This window comes from Hypanus sabinus, chromosome 2, assembly GCF_030144855.1.
Source record: "Hypanus sabinus isolate sHypSab1 chromosome 2, sHypSab1.hap1, whole genome shotgun sequence".
In the NCBI taxonomy this organism is placed as follows: domain Eukaryota; kingdom Metazoa; phylum Chordata; class Chondrichthyes; order Myliobatiformes; family Dasyatidae; genus Hypanus; species Hypanus sabinus.
The window spans coordinates 183,598,373-183,622,975 of record NC_082707.1 but is presented as its reverse complement, the minus strand read 5'-3'; the positions used below and the strand labels follow the sequence as shown (position 1 = coordinate 183,622,975).

The 24,603-nt window shown below is 47.5% G+C and overlaps 1 protein-coding gene across 2 annotated transcripts in view; it reads right to left on the bottom strand.

Annotated features, from left to right (window-relative positions):
• The window catches only part of LOC132388634 (ovarian cancer G-protein coupled receptor 1), a 79,797-nt gene extending 56,886 nt beyond the window's left edge, over positions 1–22,911 (bottom strand). Inside the window, exons 1-2 of one of the 2 annotated variants that reach the window (XM_059961026.1) lie at positions 18,107–22,911; positions 17,861–18,021 (exon numbers count right to left, since the gene is read on the bottom strand). The gene's annotated coding sequence lies outside the window, so the exon portion shown is untranslated. Of the gene's footprint in view, positions 1–17,860; positions 18,022–18,076 lie in introns of both variants that reach the window. The other variant, XM_059961005.1, reaches the window with a different exon arrangement.
• Between the last annotated feature and the right edge of the window lie 1,692 nt (positions 22,912–24,603).

The window sequence follows — 24,603 nt, the reverse complement described above, 5'->3', positions numbered from 1 at the left end:
TTTAATTATTTATGGTTTTATATTGCTATATTTCTACACTATTCTTGGTTGGTGCGACTGTAACAAAACCCAATTTCCCTCGGGATCAATAAAGTATGTCTGTCTGTCTGTACTTTTGAGATCTGGCAGCTTAGTATTGGTGAGTACCCATTCGATGGTTACTTGTCATTGAAACTGGAGATTTCGGAAGCAGATGTTGGAGTAACTGAGACTATTGACATGCCAGTGTTGGTCTGCCCCAATCTGGTTAAAAGAAGGTGAAGCTTCCTTTCTTGTGGGAATAAATACTCCTATTGTGAGAAGGATCATGAGAGCATACAAGAGGAGAAATGGAGAGAAGTTTTTGAAGATCTTGTCCATTCACTCAGTGTTCAGAGCTGCTTTTGAGAAGGTGTAAGTCCTCCTAAGCAGAATGATGAGCATAAACGAGGAACTGTATGGTACAGTATAGTCTAAACCTGTCATGTTACATCCTGGAGGAATAGCTAGAGTGAGGGAGGACACACCTTTCCAAGAGAGCTCTCACCGGTTAGCACCAGAGGAGGTTGAAGATGCTTGGCAGCAACTGCTGAAACTGAGGGAGGCTGAGGTTAGTCACCTTAGCCACTGGAAAATATAAGTGATAGACAGGGGAAGGTGACCTTTAGTAAACAGGAAAGGTCACAAGCAGTGCTGAAGATGAAAATAAGATATGGAGAGTCAGAAAACCCTAAGCTAGGCTGGCTGAGAATGCACCTGGGGAACAATGTGTTATGTCAATTCCCATGATGAGATTTGTTATTTCCATTTACAAATGGATTGGGGGGGGGCGGTCCTAAAATCACAAAATTCATTTGAATACTAATGTTATTAATAATGGTTTAGTAAGTTCCAAAGTCATGAAGACATGACTATTTTTGGTGGGGGGAGGAGAAAGGGTTTTTTGGAAAATGTAGTGCCCTGGTTACAATTTCTACCGCTATGCTGTGACATATTCTATTTCAGCAGTTTTCTGGAAAAGCAGTGTGACCTGCTGGAAAGAGTGTTTTGGCTTCGGCTAAAGACAAAGGGCCATGTTGTCCAACTTAGGAATGTGTGCCAGTCTATCAGGATTGTGAGATGTGAGGGAGAGCTGTGGGGAAGAGTTTTCTGAAGAACAGTAGTCCGGTTTGATGCCTTTTGGTGGGAACTGCGGAGTGGGGCATAAGGAAAGATGCCACAGAATGCGTGAGGGTGGCCTTCTCAACACTGAGGCACGTGGCTGTAGCAGGGTTAGCTGATGAGCCAAGTCTGTCTAAGAGCCCAGTGAGAGCAGAGTTAGCTGATGAGCATTTCATCACTGTGGCTGTAAGTGCTACTGGATGACAGTCATTGAGGCAGGTTACAAAGTTCAAAGTAAATTTATGATCTTTATCTACAGCCGAGATTCACTTCCTTCCAGAATCAATGAAAGACTAGTTTCAAAGACTGATAAACAACTAGTGTGCAAAAGACAAAATGTGCAAATACAATAAATAAATAATACTGAGAACATGAGCTGCAGAGTCCTTGAAAGTGAGACTATAGATTCTGATTCAGTTCAATGCTGAAGTGAGTGACGTTAACCACTCTGGTTCAGGAACCTGATGATTTAAGGGTAATAAAAGTTCCTTAACCTCGTGGTGTGTGACCTAAAACTTCTATACCTCCTTCCCAACAGCAGCAGTGAGAAGAAAGCCTGGTGGAATGTCAGAAATATGACTTAAATATGTTAACAGGCTTAGCCAGTTAAGAGACAAGCTGTAGGATTTGTATTTCTGTAGACTGTTGAATCCACTGCAAAGCCCTAAGGACTGTGAGAAGCCCAGTCAGGTTACTAGGTCCTGTTACTCAACTTTTTCTGGAAATGGTGGGTGTTAATTAGTGCTGTAAGGGTTAGTGTAGTCATTTGTTGTTCATATAAATGATTTGAATGTGCATGCACAAGGTTGGATCGGGAAGCTTGTTGAGGGATATAGGCTAAACCAGGGGTTCCCAACCTTTTTTTATACCTTTAACTGAGGGGTCCATGTGCCCCAGGTTGGGAACCCTTGGGTAAAGTGCAGGAAGATCAGATGAGCTTAGGTGTGTACCTTGGACTGACAGCATGTTTCTGTGCTGTGCGACTCTAACAAACTCCTTACTCTGAAAGTGCACCCCAGGGCTAAGTCCCTCCCCCCTCTTTTCTCACTCAACTCCCGCTGAGTGTTTATATCCCCCACAATCAGTCAGAGCGTGACCAGGAATCTTTCCTTAGCAGTACCTCAACACCGGCATCATTCATTCTTTCTTGGTCTCCAGACCATTGCAGATGCCCTTTGGCTATTTCCATCCCAAACCCTTCTCTCCACAACTCAAATTTTTCTTCTCCTGAGGCCATCTGTCCCAAACACCAATTTTTCACTGTACACCACAGATGCTGTCTGACCTGTTGAGTACCTCAGCCAACCAACCTCACATTCAATTTCAGGCTCCCTATCCCATCCATTACTGTCCTCAACAACCACGGCAACAACATCAGCAATCTACTGAACACTTACTTTGCACAAACACAAGAGATTCTGCAAATGCTGGAAATTTTGAACAACACACACACACACACACACACACAATTCTGGAGGAACTCAGCAGGTCAGGCAACATCTATGAAGGGGAATAAACTGTCAATGTTTTGGGTCAAGATCCTTCATCAGGAATCTGAAGTTGAAGAGCAGCAGCAATCAGAGTGTGAGCAGTTAGAGAGAGTCTTACTGAGCTCCCGAAATAGATGAAGATTTTACCCTCTTCAGGGTAGGCATAATTTGAGGAGACTTTGCTGTGGAACAAGTCATAAACACAAGAGATTTTGCAGATGTTGAAAATCTTCAGCAACATACACAAAATGCTAGAGGAACTCTGTAGGTCAGGCAGCAACTACAGTGGTGCTAGAAAGTTTATAGAATCCTTTAGAATTTTCTCTATTTTCACATAAATATGAACTAAAATATGATCAGATTTTCACGTAAGTTCTAAAACTAGATAAAGAGAACCCAATTAAATAAATAACTCAAAATACATTATACAGTATTTGAACATAGAACATAGAATAGTACAGCACATTACAGGCCCTTCAGCCCACAATGTTGTGCCAACCCTCAAACCCTGCCTCCCATATAACCCCCCACCTTAAATTCCTCCATATACCTGTCTAGTAGTCTCTTAAACTTCACTAGTGTGTTTGCCTCCACCACTGACTCGGGCAGTGCATTCCACACACCAACCACTCTCTGAGTGAAAAACCTTCCTCTAATATCCCCTTTTGTTAATTTATTTCTTGAGAAAAGTGATCCAATATTACATGTTGTTGGAAAAAGTGTGTGAACCTCTGGGATAATGCATTCTACAAAAGCTGGTTGGAGTCAGGCCTACCAATCAATGAGATGAGATTGGAGGTGTGGGTTGTAGAGGTGCCCTGTCCTATAAAAAAGACACACAAAGTCGGGTTACTGACAGAACCTGCTCTTCTTAAGAAAGATCTGCTTATGTGCACCGTGCCTCAATCAAAACAACTTTCAGAAGACCTTAGAAGAAAAATTGTAGTGATGCATGAAGCTAGAAAAGGCTACAAAAGCATTTCTGAAGACCTGAGTGTTCATCTGTCCACAGAGAGAGATATTATCTACAAATGGAGGAAATTCAATACTGTTGCTATTCTCCCTAGGAGTGGGTGTCCTACAAAGATCACACAAAAAAGCACAATGTGCAATGCTGAAGGAAGTGAAAAGAAACCAAGGGTAACAACAAAAGGCCTACAGAAATCTCTAGAACTTGCTAAAGTCTCTTCCCATGTGTCCACTATAAGAAAAACACTGAACAAGAACGCTGTTCATGGAAGGACACCATGGAGGAAACCACTGCTCTCCAAAGAACATTGCTGCGTTACTCAAGTTTGCAAAAAACCACCTGGATGTTCTACGACGCTTCTGAGACAATGTTCTGTGGACAGATGAAACCAAACTTGAACTTTTTGGCAGAAATGCACATTGCTATATTTGGAGGTAAAAAGGCACTGCACACCAGCACCAAAACTACATTCCAATCATGAGACGTGGTGGAAGGAGCATCATGGTTTGGGGCTGCTTTGCTGCCTCAGGGCCTGGACAGCTTACAGTTGTTGAGGGAAGAATGAATTCAAAATTGTATCAAAACATTTTACAGAAGAATTTCAGGGTAGCAGTCCATCACCTGAAGCCTGATAAAAGTTGGATAAATGCAACAAGACAATACTCCAAAAGACAAGAGTAAATCAACAACAGAGTGTTTTGGAATGGCCGAGTCGAAGTCATGACCTTAATCCTATTGAAATATTGTGGAAGGACCTGAAGCAAGCAGTTCATTCAAGGAAGCCCAACAACATCCCAAAGTTGAAGCAGTTTTGCAAGGAGGAGTGGCCTAAAATTCCTCCAAGCTGATGTGCAGGACTGATCAACAGTTATTGGAAACTTTTGGTTGAAGTTATTGTTGTACAAGGGATCTGCACCAGTATTGAAAGCAAAGGTTCACATTTTTTCTAACAAATACATATAATATTGGATCATTTTTCTAAATAAATGAATGAAAAAGTATAATGCATTCACGAGGAAATCTGCAGATGCTGGAAATTCAAACAACACACACAAAATGCTGGTGGAACGCAGCAGGCCAGGCAGCATCTATAGGAAGAAGCGCTGTCAACGTTTTGGGCCGAGACCCTTCATCAGGACTCACAAAATCAGGTTACTGACAGAACCTGCTCTTCTTAAGAAAGATCTGCTTATGTGCACCGTGCCTCGATCAAAACAACTTTCAGAAGACCTTAGAAGAAAATTTGTAGTGATGCATGAAGCTAGAAAAGGCTACAAAAGCATTTCTAAAGACCTGAGTGTTCATCTGTCCACAGAGAGAGATATTATAATGCATAATTATATAATAATTATATTATAATGTGTGGAGGGGAATAACCAGTTGATGTTTCAGGCTAAGATCTTTCATCAGGATTGAAATGATTCACTACATTGCTGTCAGGGAATGTTTTTCAACAAGCCAAATAAAGAAACATTAAAGGAAGTGATGGAAACTTAGAAGGTATCTTGCGATTCCCCCAGGTGCTTTAGAGTTCTGTTGTGTTATCACTGTTCTCACGGCCAACCATGTGGTGGGCGTTATTCATTGCAGTAACTCATTGTGGAGGAGGAGCAAGTGACAGGAGGTGATTGATATCAGAGGATGCAGTGGAGTCTCAAAATGGGGAAGTGTTTGTTGTACTGTGTTGAAATTGTGGTTATTACAACATTGACGGGAAACTACTTTGGGTGTGGGTTTGATAAGACACCAGTTTTACATGTGTATGAGCACACTGGAAAATTCCACCTTCATGATGATTTTCAAGAAAACTGGAGATTTACCAAGCTGCTGCTTGGATTAGAGAGCATGTTTTATGGAGATAGAGTCTAGAGAAGTACAACACAGAAATAGGTCCTTCAGCCCATCTAGTCCATGCCAAAGCCATTTAAACTACCTATTCCCGATGACTTGCACTGGGACAATAGCCCTCTGTACCCCTACCATCCATGCGTCCATACAAACTTCTCTTAAACATTGAAATCGAGCTCACATGCACCACTTGTGCTGGCAGCTCAATCTACATTCTCACAAACCTCTCAGTGAAGAGATTTCCCCTCATGTTCCCCCGAAACTTCTCACCTTTCACCTTTAAGCCATGATCTCTGATAGTAGTCCCACCCAATCTCAGTGGAAAGAATTTTATATACCTCTATCAAATCTCCTTTCAATATTCTACGTTCTAAACCAGGGGTGGGCAAACTTTTTGACTTGTGGGCCACAAAGGGTTCTAAAATTTGACAGGGGGGCCGGACCAGGAGCAGATGGACGGAGTATTTTGGTAATACACCTCATAAGAGAAAATAAAATATCATGGGATATGTAGAAAACATGTGCTTTAATTTCAATTGAAAATGAACAAATGCATTACAACAAAATATCTGTCTTTGAAGTCCCATGGTATTTAGCTACTTATTGAAATGACTTTTAAAACACTGAAAATTAAATGAATAAAATACAGCTTTTTTTAATAGTAACAGTTATTATTTTAAAGCACTGAAAATTCTGTTATCCTTCAAGATATTATCATCATCACTCTCTTCCTGACTGTCTTTATTTCAAAAACGATAGGAGATGCAGGTCTACTTGTCCTGCTCCTTCTTATTCAATTGTCCCCTGTGCCAAAACTCAACAACGACCAGCACAAAGACAGAACACTGACAGCGTGCCAGTATGCGGAGCGCGTTATTTTATCTGGAGCGAATTTTTTATTTTGAGAATGTACGTGCACCTGCGCACTACTCATGTCCATCACTTAACAGAAATGACATGTAACATGTAAGGCTTATTGAAAAAAATATTTTCAAATGCATTTTTTACATAACACAACGAAGAAACTTATTTTTAATTTCAGTGGGAACAGTGTTGTTGGTCTCCCTTTTTAGCCAGCGCATCAAAGTCTGGATTTAGTTTTGTTGTGGCGATTCTCAGGATGGATCTGAGGTGTTGGTCAGTTAACTTGGATCTGTGGCTGGCTTTGTTGATGTTCATGATGCTGAACGCCTGTTCACACAAATAGGTTGAGCCGAACAAAGAGTAAAGCGCGAATGTGGAATAATACGCTGCACCTCAACAAAGGTCAATGTATATAGAGTGCGTCATCTATTGGGAAAACGCCAGAATTGCGGGGAAAAAACATTAACAAGGTTTATTAATATAATTTCATCGTGCTGCGGGCCGGATTAAAAAGCTTAACGGGCCACATATGGCCCGCGGGCCGTAGTTTGCCCATGCCTGTTCTAAACAATACAGTCCTAACCTATTCAATCTTTCCTTATAACTCAGGTCCTCCAGACCCGGCTACATCCTTGTAAATTTTCTCTGTACTCTTTCAAACTTGGTTACATCTTTCCTATAGGTAGGTGACCAAAGCTTCACACAATACTTCAGATTAGGCGTCACCAATGTCTTTTGCAACTTCAACATAACACCCCATTTCCTATACTCAATACGAAGTCCAATGTGCCAAAATTTTTCTTTACAATTCTATCTACCTGTGAAGCCACTTTCAAGGAATTATGGATCTGTATTCCCAGATCCCTTTGTTCTACCACACTCCTCAGTGCCCTGTCCTTCACTGTGTAAGAACTATCTTGATTGGTCCTACCAAAGTGGAAGACATCTCCTCCTCAGTAATCTGTACAGGGTCCATGAGGTTGATGCTGTTTTGCCTCACTTCTATAGACTCTGTGTCTGTCTCCAGAGCAACTACAAATGCAAAGAATTCATTTAAGATCTCCCCCATCTGTTTTGGCTCCACACATGAATTATCATTCTGGTCTTACAAAGGATCAATTCTGCAATCTTTTTGCTCTTATCATATCTGCAGAATCCCTCAGGAACGTAGGAGCAACTTCATGTCTTCTTTTAGCCTTTCTGATTAATTTCTTAAGTGTTTTCTTGCATTTCTAATACTCCATAAGCACCTTATTTGTTCCTACTTACCTATTCTCTTAAACAGGACCTCAATATTTCTTGAAAACAAAGATTACCTACACCCACCTTGTTATCTTTACCTTTTATTCTGACAGGCACATACAATCTTTGTACTCTCACAATTGAAGGCCTCCCACTTACCAAGTCCACCTTTGCCAGTAAACAGCCTGTCCCAATCCACTGTGGCCAGATCATTTCTGATACCATCAAAATGACCTTTCTCCAATTTAGAACCTCATCCTGCGGACCAGACCTATCTTTTTGCATATTTACTTTGAAACTAATGGTATCGTTATCATTGGATGCAAAGTGTCCCACTACACAAACTTCTGTCACCTTCCCCAATAGCAGATCCAGTATCGTACGCTCTCTCACTGGGACTTCTACGTGCTGATAAAGAAACTTTCCTGAACACATGACAAACTCTATCCCGTATGGGATTCCTAGACAATATGTGGAAAGTTAAAATCACCTACTGTAACAACCTTATGTTTCTTCCTACAGACAAATTTATTTCTCTAAATCCCTAGGGCTGTTGGGTGGTCAGTAATATAGCCCCATTAACATGGTCTTGCCTTTCTTATTTGTCAGCTCCACCCATATTGCCTCACTAGTCGAGTACCCCAGTCTGTCCTGATGGAGGACTCCGTGACATTTTCCCTGACTGGTAATGCCGCCCCTCCCCCTTTAATCCCTCCCACTCTGTCACATGTAAAACAGTAGAACCCCGGATTATTGAGCTGCCAGTCCTGCCTCTTCTGCAACCAAGTCTCACTAATAGCACAAAGTCATTACTCCAGCTGTTGATCCAAGCCCTGAGCTCATCCACCTTTCCTATGGTACTTGGTGCATTGAAATAATTGATGCTCATGGACACTAGTCACACCGTGCTCATGGACACTAGTCACACCGTGTTCATGGACACCAGTCGCACCGTGCTCATGGACACTAGTCACACCAGGCTCATGGACACTAGTCACACCAGGCTCATGGACACTAGTCACACCGTGCTCATGGACACTAGTCACACCGTGCTCATGGACACCAGTCACACCAGGCTCATGGACACTAGTCACACCAGGCTCATGGACACTAGTCACACCAGGCTCATGGACACCGGTCACACCGTGCTCATGGACACTAGTCGCACCATGCTCATGGACACTAGTCACACCGTGCTCATGGACACTAGTCGCACCGTGCTCATGGACACTAGTCACACCGTGCTCATGGACACTAGTCACACCGTGCTCATGGACACCAGTCACACCAGGCTCATGGACACCGGTCACACCGTGCTCATGGACACTAGTCACACCGTGCTCATGGACACCAGTCACACCAGGCTCATGGACACTAGTCACACCGTGCTCATGGACACCGGTCTCACCGTGCTCATGGACACTAGTCACACCGTGCTCATGGACACCAGTCACACCAGGCTCATGGACACCGGTCTCACCGTGCTCATGGACACTAGTCACACCGTGCTCATGGACACCGGTCACACCAGGCTCATGGACACCAGTCACACCAGGCTCATGGACACCGGTCACACCGTGCTCATGGACACTAGTCACACCGTGCTCATGGACACTAGTCACACCATGCTCATGGACACCGGTCTCACCAGGCTCATGGACACCGGTCACACCGTGCTCATGGACACTAGTCACACCGTGCTCATGGACACCGGTCTCACCAGGCTCATGGACACCGGTCACACCGTGCTCATGGACACTAGTCACACCGTGCTCATGGACACCGGTCTCACCAGGCTCATGGACACCGGTCTCACCGTGCTCATGGACACTAGTCACACCGTGCTCATGGACACTAGTCACACCAGGCTCATGGACACCGGTCGCACCGTGCTCATGGACACTAGTCACACCGTGCTCATGGACACTAGTCACACCGTGCTCATGGACACTAGTCACACCGTGCTCATGGACACCGGTCTCACCAGGCTCATGGACACCGGTCACACCGTGCTCATGGACACTAGTCACACCGTGCTCATGGACACTAGTCACACCGTGCTCATGGACACCAGTCACACCAGGCTCATGGACACCGGTCACACCGTGCTCATGGACACCAGTCACACCGTGCTCATGGACACTAGTCACACCAGGCTCATGGACACCGGTCGCACCGTGCTCATGGACACTAGTCACACCAGGCTCATGGACACTAGTCACACCAGGCTCATGGACACTAGTCACACCGTGCTCATGGACACTAGTCACACCGTGCTCATGGACACTAGTCGCACCGTGCTCATGGACACCGGTCTCACCGTGCTCATGGACACTAGTCACACCGTGCTCATGGACACTAGTCACACCGTGCTCATGGACACCGGTCACACCAGGCTCATGGACACCGGTCTCACCGTGCTCATGGACACCGGTCTCACCGTGCTCATGGACACCAGTCACACCAGGCTCATGGACACCGGTCGCACCGTGCTCATGGACACTAGTCACACCGTGCTCATGGACACTAGTCACACCGTGCTCATGGACACTAGTCACACCGTGCTCATGGACACCAGTCACACCAGGCTCATGGACACTAGTCACACCAGGCTCATGGACACCGGTCACACCGTGCTCATGGACACCAGTCACACCAGGCTCATGGACACCAGTCACACCAGGCTCATGGACACCGGTCACACCGTGCTCATGGACACTAGTCACACCGTGCTCATGGACACTAGTCACACCATGCTCATGGACACCGGTCTCACCGTGCTCATGGACACTAGTCACACCGTGCTCATGGACACCGGTCTCACCAGGCTCATGGACACTAGTCACACCAGGCTCATGGACACTAGTCACACCGTGCTCATGGACACCGGTCTCACCAGGCTCATGGACACTAGTCACACCAGGCTCATGGACACTAGTCACACCGTGCTCATGGACACTAGTCACACCAGGCTCATGGACACTAGTCGCACCGTGCTCATGGACACCGGTCACACCGTGCTCATGGACACTAGTCACACCGTGCTCATGGACACCGGTCTCACCAGGCTCATGGACACCGGTCACACCGTGCTCATGGACACTAGTCACACCGTGCTCATGGACACTAGTCACACCAGGCTCATGGACACCGGTCGCACCGTGCTCATGGACACTAGTCACACCAGGCTCATGGACACTAGTCACACCGTGCTCATGGACACTAGTCACACCGTGCTCATGGACACTAGTCACACCGTGCTCATGGACACCGGTCTCACCAGGCTCATGGACACCGGTCACACCTTGCTCATGGACACTAGTCACACCGTGCTCATGGACACTAGTCACACCGTGCTCATGGACACTAGTCACACCAGGCTCATGGACACTAGTCACACCGTGCTCATGGACACTAGTCACACCGTGTTCATGGACACCAGTCTCACCGTGCTCATGGACACTAGTCACACCAGGCTCATGGACACCAGTCACACCGTGCTCATGGACACTAGTCACACCGTGCTCATGGACACCGGTCTCACCGTGCTCATGGACACCGGTCTCACCGTGCTCATGGACACTAGTCACACCGTGCTCATGGACACCGGTCTCACCGTGCTCATGGACACTAGTCACACCGTGCTCATGGACACTAGTCACACCGTGCTCATGGACACTAGTCACACCGTGCTCATGGACACCAGTCACACCAGGCTCATGGACACTAGTCACACCAGGCTCATGGACACTAGTCACACCAGGCTCATGGACACCGGTCACACCGTGCTCATGGACACTAGTCGCACCATGCTCGTGGACACTAGTCACACCGTGCTCATGGACACCAGTCACACCAGGCTCATGGACACCGGTCTCACCGTGCTCATGGACACTAGTCACACCAGGCTCATGGACACCGGTCGCACCGTGCTCATGGACACCGGTCTCACCGTGCTCATGGACACTAGTCACACCAGGCTCATGGACACCGGTCACACCGTGCTCATGGACACCAGTCACACCGTGCTCATGGACACCGGTCTCACCGTGCTCATGGACACTAGTCACACCGTGCTCATGGACACTAGTCACACCAGGCTCATGGACACTAGTCACACCGTGCTCATGGACACCAGTCACACCGTGCTCATGGACACCAGTCACACCAGGCTCATGGACACTAGTCACACCAGGCTCATGGACACCGGTCACACCGTGCTCATGGACACTAGTCGCACCGTGCTCATGGACACTAGTCGCACCATGCTCATGGACACTAGTCACACCGTGCTCATGGACACTAGTCACACGGTACTCATGGACACTAGTCACACCGTGCTCATGGACACCAGTCACACCAGGCTCATGGACACCGGTCTCACCGTGCTCATGGACACCAGTCACACCGTGCTCATGGACACCGGTCACACCGTGCTCATGGACACCAGTCACACCAGGCTCATGGACACCGGTCACACCGTGCTCATGGACACTAGTCACACCGTGCTCATGGACACTAGTCACACCATGCTCATGGACACCGGTCTCACCAGGCTCATGGACACCGGTCACACCGTGCTCATGGACACTAGTCACACCGTGCTCATGGACACTAGTCACACCATGCTCATGGACACCGGTCTCACCAGGCTCATGGACACCGGTCACACCGTGCTCATGGACACTAGTCACACCGTGCTCATGGACACTAGTCACACCAGGCTCATGGACACCGGTCGCACCGTGCTCATGGACACTAGTCACACCGTGCTCATTGACACCGGTCTCACCAGGCTCATGGACACTAGTCACACCAGGCTCATGGACACTAGTCACACCGTGCTCATGGACACCGGTCTCACCAGGCTCATGGACACTAGTCACACCAGGCTCATGGACACTAGTCACACCAGGCTCATGGACACCGGTCACACCGTGCTCATGGACACTAGTCACACCGTGCTCATGGACACCGGTCTCACCAGGCTCATGGACACCGGTCACACCGTGCTCATGGACACTAGTCGCACCATGCTCGTGGACACTAGTCACACCGTGCTCATGGACACCAGTCACACCAGGCTCATGGACACCGGTCTCACCGTGCTCATGGACACCAGTCACACCAGGCTCATGGACACCGGTCGCACCGTGCTCATGGACACCGGTCTCACCGTGCTCATGGACACTAGTCACACCGTGCTCATGGACACTAGTCACACCGTGCTCATGGACACTAGTCACACCGTGCTCATGGACACCAGTCACACCGTGCTCATGGACACCAGTCACACCAGGCTCATGGACACTAGTCACACCAGGCTCATGGACACCGGTCACACCGTGCTCATGGACACTAGTCGCACCGTGCTCATGGACACTAGTCGCACCATGCTCATGGACACTAGTCGCACCGTGCTCATGGACACTAGTCGCACCATGCTCATGGACACTAGTCACACCGTGCTCATGGACACTAGTCACACGGTACTCATGGACACTAGTCACACCGTGCTCATGGACACCGGTCACACCAGGCTCATGGACACCGGTCACACCGTGCTCATGGACACTAGTCACACCGTGCTCATGGACACCAGTCACACCAGGCTCATGGACACCGGTCTCACCGTGCTCATGGACACCAGTCACACCGTGCTCATGGACACCGGTCACACCGTGCTCATGGACACCAGTCACACCAGGCTCATGGACACCGGTCACACCGTGCTCATGGACACTAGTCACACCGTGCTCATGGACACTAGTCACACCATGCTCATGGACACCGGTCTCACCAGGCTCATGGACACCGGTCACACCGTGCACATGGACACTAGTCGCACCGTGCTCATGGACACTAGTCACACCAGGCTCATGGACACTAGTCACACCAGGCTCATGGACACTAGTCACACCGTGCTCATGGACACTAGTCACACCGTGCTCATGGACACCAGTCACACCAGGCTCATGGACACCGGTCTCACCGTGCTCATGGACACTAGTCACACCGTGCTCATGGACACCGGTCACACCGTGCTCATGGACACTAGTCACACCAGGCTCATGGACACCAGTCACACCAGGCTCATGGACACCAGTCACACCGTGCTCATGGACACTAGTCACACCGTGCTCATGGACACTAGTCACACCGTGCTCATGGACACTAGTCACACCATGCTCATGGACACCGGTCTCACCGTGCTCATGGACACTAGTCACACCGTGCTCATGGACACCGGTCTCACCAGGCTCATGGACACCGGTCGCACCGTGCTCATGGACACTAGTCTCACCGTGCTCATTGACACCGGTCTCACCAGGCTCATGGACACCGGTCTCACCAGGCTCATGGACACCGGTCGCACCGTGCTCATGGACACTAGTCACACCAGGCTCATGGACACCAGTCACACCGTGCTCATTGACACCGGTCTCACCAGGCTCATGGACACTAGTCACACCAGGCTCATGGACACTAGTCACACCGTGCTCATTGACACCGGTCTCACCAGGCTCATGGACACTAGTCACACCAGGCTCATGGACACTAGTCACACCGTGCTCATGGACACCGGTCTCACCAGGCTCATGGACACTAGTCACACCAGGCTCATGGACACTAGTCACACCAGGCTCATGGACACCGGTCACACCGTGCTCATGGACACTAGTCACACCGTGCTCATGGACACCGGTCTCACCAGGCTCATGGACACCGGTCACACCGTGCTCATGGACACTAGTCACACCAGGCTCATGGACACTAGTCACACCGTGCTCATGGACACTAGTCACACCGTGCTCATGGACACTAGTCACACCAGGCTCATGGACACCGGTCACACCGTGCTCATGGACACCAGTCACACCGTGCTCATGGACACCAGTCACACCGTGCTCATGGACACTAGTCACACCAGGCTCATGGACACCGGTCGCACCGTGCTCATGGACACTAGTCACACCAGGCTCATGGACACTAGTCACACCAGGCTCATGGACACCGGTCACACCGTGCTCATGGACACTAGTCACACCAGGCTCATGGACACCGGTCGCACCGTGCTCATGGACACTAGTCACACCAGGCTCATGGACACTAGTCACACCAGGCTCATGGACACCGGTCACACCGTGCTCATGGACACTAGTCACACCGTGCTCATGGACACTAGTCACACCGTGCTCATGGACACCAGTCACACCGTGCTCATGGACACTAGTCACACCGTGCTCATGGACACTAGTCACACCGTGCTCATGGACACCAGTCACACCAGGCTCATGGACACTAGTCACACCAGGCTCATGGACACCAGTCACACCAGGCTCATGGACACCGGTCACACCGTGCTCATGGACACCGGTCATACCGTGCTCATGGACACTAGTCACACCAGGCTCATGGACACCGGTCACACCAGGCTCATGGACACTAGTCACACCGTGCTCATGGACACCAGTCTCACCGTGCTCATGGACACTAGTCACACCAGGCTCATGGACACTAGTCACACCGTGCTCATGGACACCAGTCACACCATGCTCATGGACACTAGTCACACCATGCTCATGGACACCGGTCTCACCGTGCTCATGGACACTAGTCACACTGTGCTCATGGACACTAGTCACACCAGGCTCATGGACACTAGTCACACCGTGCTCATGGACATTAGTCACACCAGGCTCATGGACACCAGTCACACCGTGCTCATGGACACTAGTCACACCAGGCTCATGGACACTAGTCACACCAGGCTCATGGACACTAGTCACACCGTGCTCATGGACACTAGTCACACCGTGCTCATGGACACTAGTCGCACCATGCTCATGGACACTAGTCTCACCGTGCTCATGGACACCAGTCACACCGTGCTCATGGACACTAGTCACACCGTGCTCATGGACACTAGTCACACCATGCTCATGGACACTAGTCTCACCGTGCTCATGGACACTAGTCACACCAGGCTCATGGACACCAGTCACACCGTGCTCATGGACACTAGTCACACCAGGCTCATGGACACTAGTCACACCAGGCTCATGGACACTAGTCACACCGTGCTCATGGACACTAGTCACACCGTGCTCATGGACACTAGTCGCACCATGCTCATGGACACCGGTCTCACCGTGCTCATGGACACCGGTCTCACCGTGCTCATGGACACTAGTCGCACCGTGCTCATGGACACTAGTCACACCATGCTCATGGACACTAGTCTCACCGTGCTCATGGACACCGGTCTCACCGTGCTCATGGACACTAGTCACACCAGGCTCATGGACACTAGTCACACCGTGCTCATGGACACTAGTCGCACCGTGCTCATGGACACTAGTCGCACCGTGCTCATGGACACTAGTCACACCAGGCTCATGGACACCAGTCACACCGTGCTCATGGACACCAGTCACACCAGGCTCATGGACACCGGTCACACCGTGCTCATGGACACTAGTCACACCGTGCTCATGGACACTAGTCACACCAGGCTCATGGACACTAGTCGCACTGTGCTCATGGACACTAGTCACACCGTGCTCATGGACACTAGTCGCACCACGCTCATGGACACTAGTCGCACTGTGCTCATGGACACCAGTCACACCATGCTCATGGACACTAGTCACACCGTGCTCATGGACACTAGTCACACCGTGCTCATGGACACTAGTCACACCGTGCTCATGGACACCAGTCACACCAGGCTCATGGACACTAGTCACACCGTGCTCATGGACACCGGTCTCACCGTGCTCATGGACACTAGTCGCACCGTGCTCATGGACACTAGTCACACCAGGCTCATGGACACCAGTCACACCAGGCTCATGGACACTAGTCACACCGTGCTCATGGACACCGGTCTCACCGTGCTCATGGACACTAGTCGCACCGTGCTCATGGACACCGGTCTCACCGTGCTCATGGACACTAGTCACACCGTGCTCATGGACACTAGTCACACCGTGCTCATGGACACTAGTCACACCACGCTCATGGACACTAGTCGCACTGTGCTCATGGACACCAGTCACACCATGCTCATGGACACTAGTCACACCGTGCTCATGGACACTAGTCACACCAGGCTCATGGACACTAGTCACACCGTGCTCATGGACACTAGTCACACCAGGCTCATGGACACTAGTCACACCGTGCTCATGGACACTAGTCACACTGTGCTCATGGACACTAGTCGCACCATGCTCAACCTTTTGGTCCCTCACTTAGTCTGAGGTCTTACCAACCTCTGCATCCACAACCTCTGCAAGTTCTGGCACTCTGATTCCCTCCCCGCTGCAACTCCAGTTTAAGCCCCACTGTGCAGCATTAACAAACTTTCCCGCAGGATGTTTAGTCCCCATCCAGTTCAGGAACAAATCCCACCTCCCTGGAAGAGAGCTCAATGATCCAAAAATCTCCCTCCTGCACCAACTCCTTAGCCATGTGTTAAACTGCATAATCGTCCTAGTTCTAGCCTCAGTAGCACGTGGCATGGTGAGCAGTCCCGAGTTCACAACCTTGGAGGTCCTGTCCTTTAACTTAGCACCTAACTCCTTTTGCAGAACCTCATCACCCGTCCTACCCATATCATTGGCACCTACATGGGCCACAATCTCTGGCTGTTCACCCTCGCACTGAAGAATGCTGAGGTCCTGATCCGAGATCAGCAAGCTTTTCCCTTTGGAGTGATGGAGAATTCAGGGGCAACTTGATAGGGGTGTACAGAATGATAACAGGCATACAGTAGGTCAAGTGATAGAACATATTGATAGAGTGGAGATATCTTTCCAGGGTGGCACTGGCTAATATGAGGGGATGTAACTTGTGTTGGGAGGAAAGCATAGGGAGGATGTCAGAGGTAGGTTTTTTACCAGAGTGGTAGTTTCATGGGTCACCTTAGGTGATGGTGGAGGCAGATACATTAGGGACATTTAAGGGACTCTTAAATATGCATGGATGAAAGGAAAATGGAGAGATATGTGGCAGATTGATCTTGTAGTTGGTTAAAAATCCACTTGGTCCCACTTCACCTCCTCCCATTATTCCCTTCTGACCCCCAACCTTCCCATAAATGGTTCTGCTCATCAACTTTCTCCCTTAGTAGTTTCTGTTATCAGAGACTCTTTAGTTTCTTCACTTATGGGCTCAGTGGGTCAGGCGGCTTCTGCAGAGGAATGGACAGTTGACCCTTAAAAAAATGTAAGGGTAACATGGTAGCGTAGTGTTTAGAGTTACTCTATTACAGCACCAGCAACCTGGGTTCAAGTCCCACCTTTGTCTGTAAGGAGTGTGTATGTTCTCTCCGTGACCACGTGCATTTCCTCCGGGTGCTCCGGTTTCCTCCACACATTCAAAAGGCGTGCAGATTAATAGGTTAATAGTTCACACTGGTGGACTGCTTGGGCTGCAAGGACTTGATACCGTGTTGTATCTCTAAATAAAATAAATAGAAGTCATACAGATAGAAAATAAATGCTGGAACTCTTACCTGAGTTGAGGTTTATTTCGGCCTCCGTACCGGCTTGTCCTCAGTGTTTGTCGCCTTGTGATTGCATGTGGATGAAAGCATTGGAGATACAATCTGATAATCTTCGGGCTTTCTCTGTGCAACTCTGCCTTCGTATGTCGAAGCTGAGGTTCGCCAGAAAAAGACTGCTGCGTGGGAGTGGGTGGTCAGCTTCAGCGGCCATGCGTCCCGTTCACAAATCCGAGTGTCTCCACACACTGATAACTCCTGCAGTGCTCTCTCCCCGAGTCCGATGTGGAGCCATGGCAAAGGGGAACTGCCTCGGTGTAAATTCCCATTTTCCTCCTTGGCCTCCAGCATTTAAACATTCCCGACCTGTTAAGATTTTAACTCCAAGGGGTCTTGGTTTCTGCAATATCAGTGACTTGTCGCCCTGTCTAGCATGGGGAGGCACTTCCCAACACTCTCTCCCCACCCTGAAACTTAAACACCGATGACTCTCCACACAGTTCATAGAACAGAGAACTGCACAGCACAATACAGGCCCTTCGGTCCACAATGTTGTACTGACACTTTAACCTACTCTAAGATCAATCAAACCCTTCCCCGTCACATAACCTTCCATTTTCCTTTCATCCAAGTCTCTTAAATGCCCCTAATGTTTCTACCTCTGCCAGCACCCCCAGCAGAAGGGTCCACAGACTCACGATTTTCTGTGTAAAAAAACTACCTCTGACATTCCCCCTGTACGTTCCTACAAACAGCTTAAAATTAGGCCTTCTTGTAATAGCCATTTCAACACTGGGGAGAAAGTCACTAGCCATCCACTCTATCAAAGTCCTTTAATCATCTTATACTCCTCTATCATGACACCTCTTATACTCCTTCACTCCAAAGAGAAAAACCCATTTCAAAGACTATAGGAAATAGGAGAAGAATTGGGCCATTTGGCCCCTCAAGTGTGCACTGTCATTTGATTTTGGCTGGTTTACTGTCCTCCAGTCGTCTACCCGTAACCTTTGACTCCCTTACTAATTATGAATCTATCGACCTTTGCTTTAAATATACCCAATGACATGGCCTCCACAGTCATCCGTGGCAATGAATTCCACAGATTCACCATCCTCCTCATCTCTGTTCTAAAGGGACATCCTTATATTCTGAGGCTGTGCCCTCTGGTCCTGGACTCCCCCACTATAGAAAATATCCTCTCCAGGTCCATTCTGTCTAGGCCCTTTAATACGTGATAGGTTTCAATGAGAACCTCCCCCACCCCCATTCTTCTTTGATTTTTAAACCCGTTTCCTTTTGAACCAACTAGAAGCAAGTTTATTTCGGAAGCTAAATGTCAATGCGGAAGGGAAGTGGAGAAGAATGGGAGGGGAGTGAAGAAGAAAGAGTGAGTGAGTGTGAATGACTGAAGAAAGTGCTTTGCAGAACAATAGAGGGCGATAGAGAGCTACGGAGAGCATTCCAGAGGCAGTGATAGACAGTGATCCCAAAGGAAATTACAGGGTCACAGCAGCGAGAGGTGGAGAGAATGAGAGCATGTGAAAGAGAGAAATAGAAAGGGAGAATAAGAGACTGAGAGTGAGATGTAGAGAAATAGAAAGTGAGAAAGAGAACAACAGTATGAAAGAGAAAACTTGAGTGAGAAAAGGAAGTGACAGTGAGAAGAAATAAATACCCATACACATATAGTAGTGCCATACAGACACACGCAATTGGGCATGCACGCACATGGAGGCAGACGGATGGGCACGTACGTCTTACAGCGTTGGTTGCTACGCTCACGTTCACTCAGTGGAACAACAAGCAGGACCAGGGCAACCTCCCATTCACCATCAGTCTAAGAGACATGCTAATCAGGGAATAAGCCTATGTTATTTTTCTGTGACTGAATGGTTTTCTGCTGTTGTAGCTATATGTGTTGTGTGCTATATGCAGTTGGTACCTCGTTTTGCACCTTGGTCCCGGAGGAAAGCTGTTTTGTTTGGCTGTACTTGGGTATGGTTGAATGACAGTTCAACTAGAACTTGAACCTTAAAGTGCCAGAATCAAAAAGAATTAAAAATTGTAGATGCTGTAAATTACGAAATGAAATTGTGAAATGCTACAAACACTCATCAGGTCAGAGAGAGGTGGGGGGGGGGGGAGACAGGGAGGGGAGGGGGAGAGGAAGGGGAGAATATTTCAAGTTATATCTGTTTCTGGTCATCCCCGGCCCTGACACACACACACACAGATGCTGCCTGACACATTTGGTATTTCTAACTTCTCTCTATCTATTTCAGAGAGTTGGCAGAGTGAGAAGAAGAGTTATCTGTCACATTTAGGGGAGAGGATCCATGACAGGTGGTAACATAGAACACGAAACACAGAACACACAAATGTATAGCACAGGAATAGGCCCTTCAGCCCTGAAGTCAGTACGAAAATGATACCAAATTAAACTAAAACTGCACATGGTCCATATCCCTCCAGTCCCTGTGGAATCATGTGTCTATCAACTTCAACACCACTATTGTATCTGCCTCTACTAGCACCCCAGCAGCACATTCCAGCCACCCACCATTCTCTGTGTTTAAAAAATGCTGTCCCACACATCTCCTTCAAATATTCCCCCCCCCCCACCTTAAATGCATTTTGTCTAGGATTTGACATTTCTGCCTTTGAAAAAAAAGATTCTGAGTGTCTATCATCATTTAAAACATTTCTGTCATGGCTCCCCTCAACCTCTGATGCTCCAGAAAAAAGCCATCCAAGTTTATCCAATATTTCCTGTCTCTAATCCCGGAACCTCTTCCGTACCCTCTCCAAACCCTCCACATCCTTCCTGCTTTGCTTTAAGTGCAGCCTAACCAAATGTTTATACAACTGCAACACAACTTTCTGACTCTTAAGACTATAAGACATAGGAACAAAATTCAGCCATTCAGCCCTCAAATCTGCTTTGTTATTCCATCGTGGCTGATTTATCATCCTTCTCAACCCCATTCTCCTGCCTTTTCCCCATAATCTTTGATGTCCTTACTAGTCAAGAAACAATCAACCTCTTCTCTAAATATACCCAATGACTTGGCCTCCACAGCTGTCTGTGGCAATGAATTCCACACATTCGACACCCTCTTGCTAAAGGAATTCCTCCTCATCACTGTTCTAAAGGGACATCCCTCTATTTTGACCTCTTAAAGTGGAACATCTCACATTTGCCCAGAATAAACAAATCAGCCATTTGTCTGCCCATATCTACAAACGTTTGTACAACTGATTTTAATCCCATGGCAACCATCTTCAACGTCTGCAACTCCACCAACTTATGTGTCTTCTCCAATTTTCTAACCATCTACATTTTCATCCAAATCTAATCCTAAACATCAGACACCCCAATCATTGTAGAATTCCACATGTCATGGACCTCCAGCCAGAATAACAAACCTTCACCACTACGCTCTGAGTTTTACGAGCAAGCCAGTTCTAATCTAATCTACCAAGTCGCACTGGATCCCATGTTGCTTAATCTTCTGAGTCAGTCTACCATGAGAGACCTTGTGAAATATCTTACCAGGGTCTATGTAGGCAACATGCATTGCCCTACCCTTATCTATCACCTTTGTCACATCCTCAAAACACTTAATCAACTTTGTAAGCTATGATATTACCTGCACAGGGCCACCCTCACTGTCCTTAATTAGCCCATACTTTTCCAAATGAGAGTTAGTCCTAAGAATCTACTCCATTTGCTGCTGTACTACTGGTTTAAGGTTAACTGGCCTATAATTCTCTGGATTATCCCAATTTCCTTTCTTTAACAATGGAAAAACATTGGCTACTCTCCTGTTTCCTGGGACTTCACCTTTTGCTAGTGAAACTACGAAGATAGAACATACAACATGGAACAAAGAACTGTACAGCACAGTACAGTACAGGCCTTTTGGTCCATGATGCTGTGCTAATTTTAACTTGCTCCAAGATCAATTTAACTCTTCTCTCGTATATAGCCCTTCATTTTTCTATCCTCCATGTGCCCATCAAAAAGGTTCTTAAATGTCTCTAATGTACTGTTTCTGCCTCTACCACCACTACTGGCAGGATGTACCACACACACACACCACTCTCTTGGTAAAATCCTACCTCTGACATCTCCCCTGAACTTTCCTCTATTTACCTTAAAATTATGTGCCCTTGTATTAGCCATTTCCTGGCTAAAAATCTTTCGACTATCCACTTAATCTATGCCTTTTGAAGTTCAAAGTAAATTTACTATCAAAGTACCATATACAACATTGAAATTCATTTTCTTGCAGGCATTCACAATAAATATGAGAAACACAATAGAATTATCTTATCACCCCGTACACCTCTGTCAAGTTACCTCTCATCATTCCAAAGAGAAATGTCCTAGCCAGCTCAGTCTATCTTGATAAGACATGCTCTCTAATCCAGGCAGTGTTCTGGTAAATCTCCTGTCCACCCTCTCAAAAGCTTCTACACCCTTCCTATAATGAGGTGATTAGAACTGAACACTCCAAATGCGGCCTAACCAGAATTTTATAGAGCTGCAATATTATCTTGTCGCTCTTGAACTCAATACCCCGACTAATGAAGGTCAACACAAAATATGTCTTCTTAACCACCGTATCAACTTATGTAGCAACTTAGAGTGGTCTATGGACATGGACCCCAAAATCCTTCAGTTCCTCCACACTGCTAAACAGATCTTAGTCAAGGCCTCAACAATCTCCTCTCTTGCCTTTCTCAATGAACTGGTATTTATCCTATCAGGCCTTGGGGGCTTATCCACTTTAATAATCTTCAGAAGACCCAACACCACCTCCTTCTTGATTCCAAAACGCTCTAGCATATACTTCTCACCTCACCTTGAGGCCTGTGGCCCACCACTGTGTGCTGTCACTACTGCATCTTGTCCAGTGAAGATGTTGTTCCACTTCCTTCAGCTACTGAAACCAGACAATTTAGCTTGCCAAAGAATTGCTAGGAATTCCTTTCACCCATTCACCATCTAGTTACACATTAAATAGTAACTCCCACTGAGAACAAACTAGTTTACTGAGCATTTGGAAATGCTGGCAAGACAAACAGACAGACAGGGAAAGGGAAAGAGAGAGAGTGGGGGGGGGGGGAGAGAGAGGGGGAAGGGGAGAGAGAGAGGGAAAGGGGAAAGGGGGAGGGACAGGGGTGGGAGAGAGGGAGAGATGGAAAATGAAGAAAAAAGGAGAGAAAAGGAGACAGATTGTTTGAAAGCATGAGACGGAAAGAAATATTACAGAGGGAGACACAGAGATGCAAGATAGATAGAGCAGCAGGGAGGGAGAGATTAATAGAGAAAGGAATAGAAAGGAAGAAAAATAGAGGAAGAGGTACAGTGGCAGATAGAGAAAATGGAATTGAAAGAGAGGGAGAAAGGTTAATAGAATGATAGAGGGAGAGCTCAAGTAATAAAGAGATAATTGAAAGGGAGAGGGAGAAAGATCGAGGGGAGAGAGAGAGGCCAAAATAATGAAATGGATTGAGAGAGGAAGAGAAGGAGACTAAGAGCTGATGGGTCAGGCTTGAAATGCTGAACGGAATACCCCTGCTGCTATGTTTTGTGTTTCTGTGATTTAAGATGATTTTACAGTGTAGACGCAGTAGGGGGATGAACACCCTAACACCCTATATTATCTGGCTATATACCTTGAATATCCAATGCCACATGTTTCTTCAATTTCAGCACCAGTGGTGTGTGGTTCACATGATTCTCAGTGGTTTAACAGACACCTCTTTTTTCAAAGATGTTACTACTTGGGCAGCCCATGGCACAGCTGGTCGAACCTCTGCTTCACAGCATCAACAGACCTAGGTTCAATCCCAAACTCGGGTGCTGTCTGTGCAGAGTTCGGTCGTTCTTCCTGCATATGCATGGGCTTCTCTTGGGTGCTCCGGTTTCCTCCCATATCCCAAAGAGATGTGAGTGAAAAGGTTGATTGGCCACTGTAACCTGCCCCAATTGCATAGATGAGGGTTAGGATGGTGGGGGGGGGGGGGAGGGGACTGATGGGAATATGGAAAAATAAAAAAAAATGAAATTAATGTAGGATTAGTGTAAAAGAGTGGTTGATGAGGCAAAGAACCTGTTTTTATGCCTTATCACTCTTCAACAGATTGGAACAGAAGAACCAAGAACAAGAGTGGACAATTCCACCTGTTAAGGTTGGTCCATAATTCATCAAAATCTTTTAACTCAGTACCATATATCCCAGAACTAAATACTGCTTATCATCTTGGACATCCAAAGTTTTTTGCCCAGTATGGAAATGGCTAGTACTAAAGGCATAATTTTATGGTGATTGGAGGAAAAGTATAAGGGGGTGATGTCAGAATTCTGTACGGAGAGGGGTAGTGTACGCTGCTAGGGCTGGTGATAGAGCCAGGTACATTAGAGACATTTAAGAAATTCTTAGATAGCACATGGATGAAAGAAAAATGGAAGCTATGTGGAAGGGAAGGGATAGATTAACCTTGGAGTAGGTTAAAAAGTTGGCACA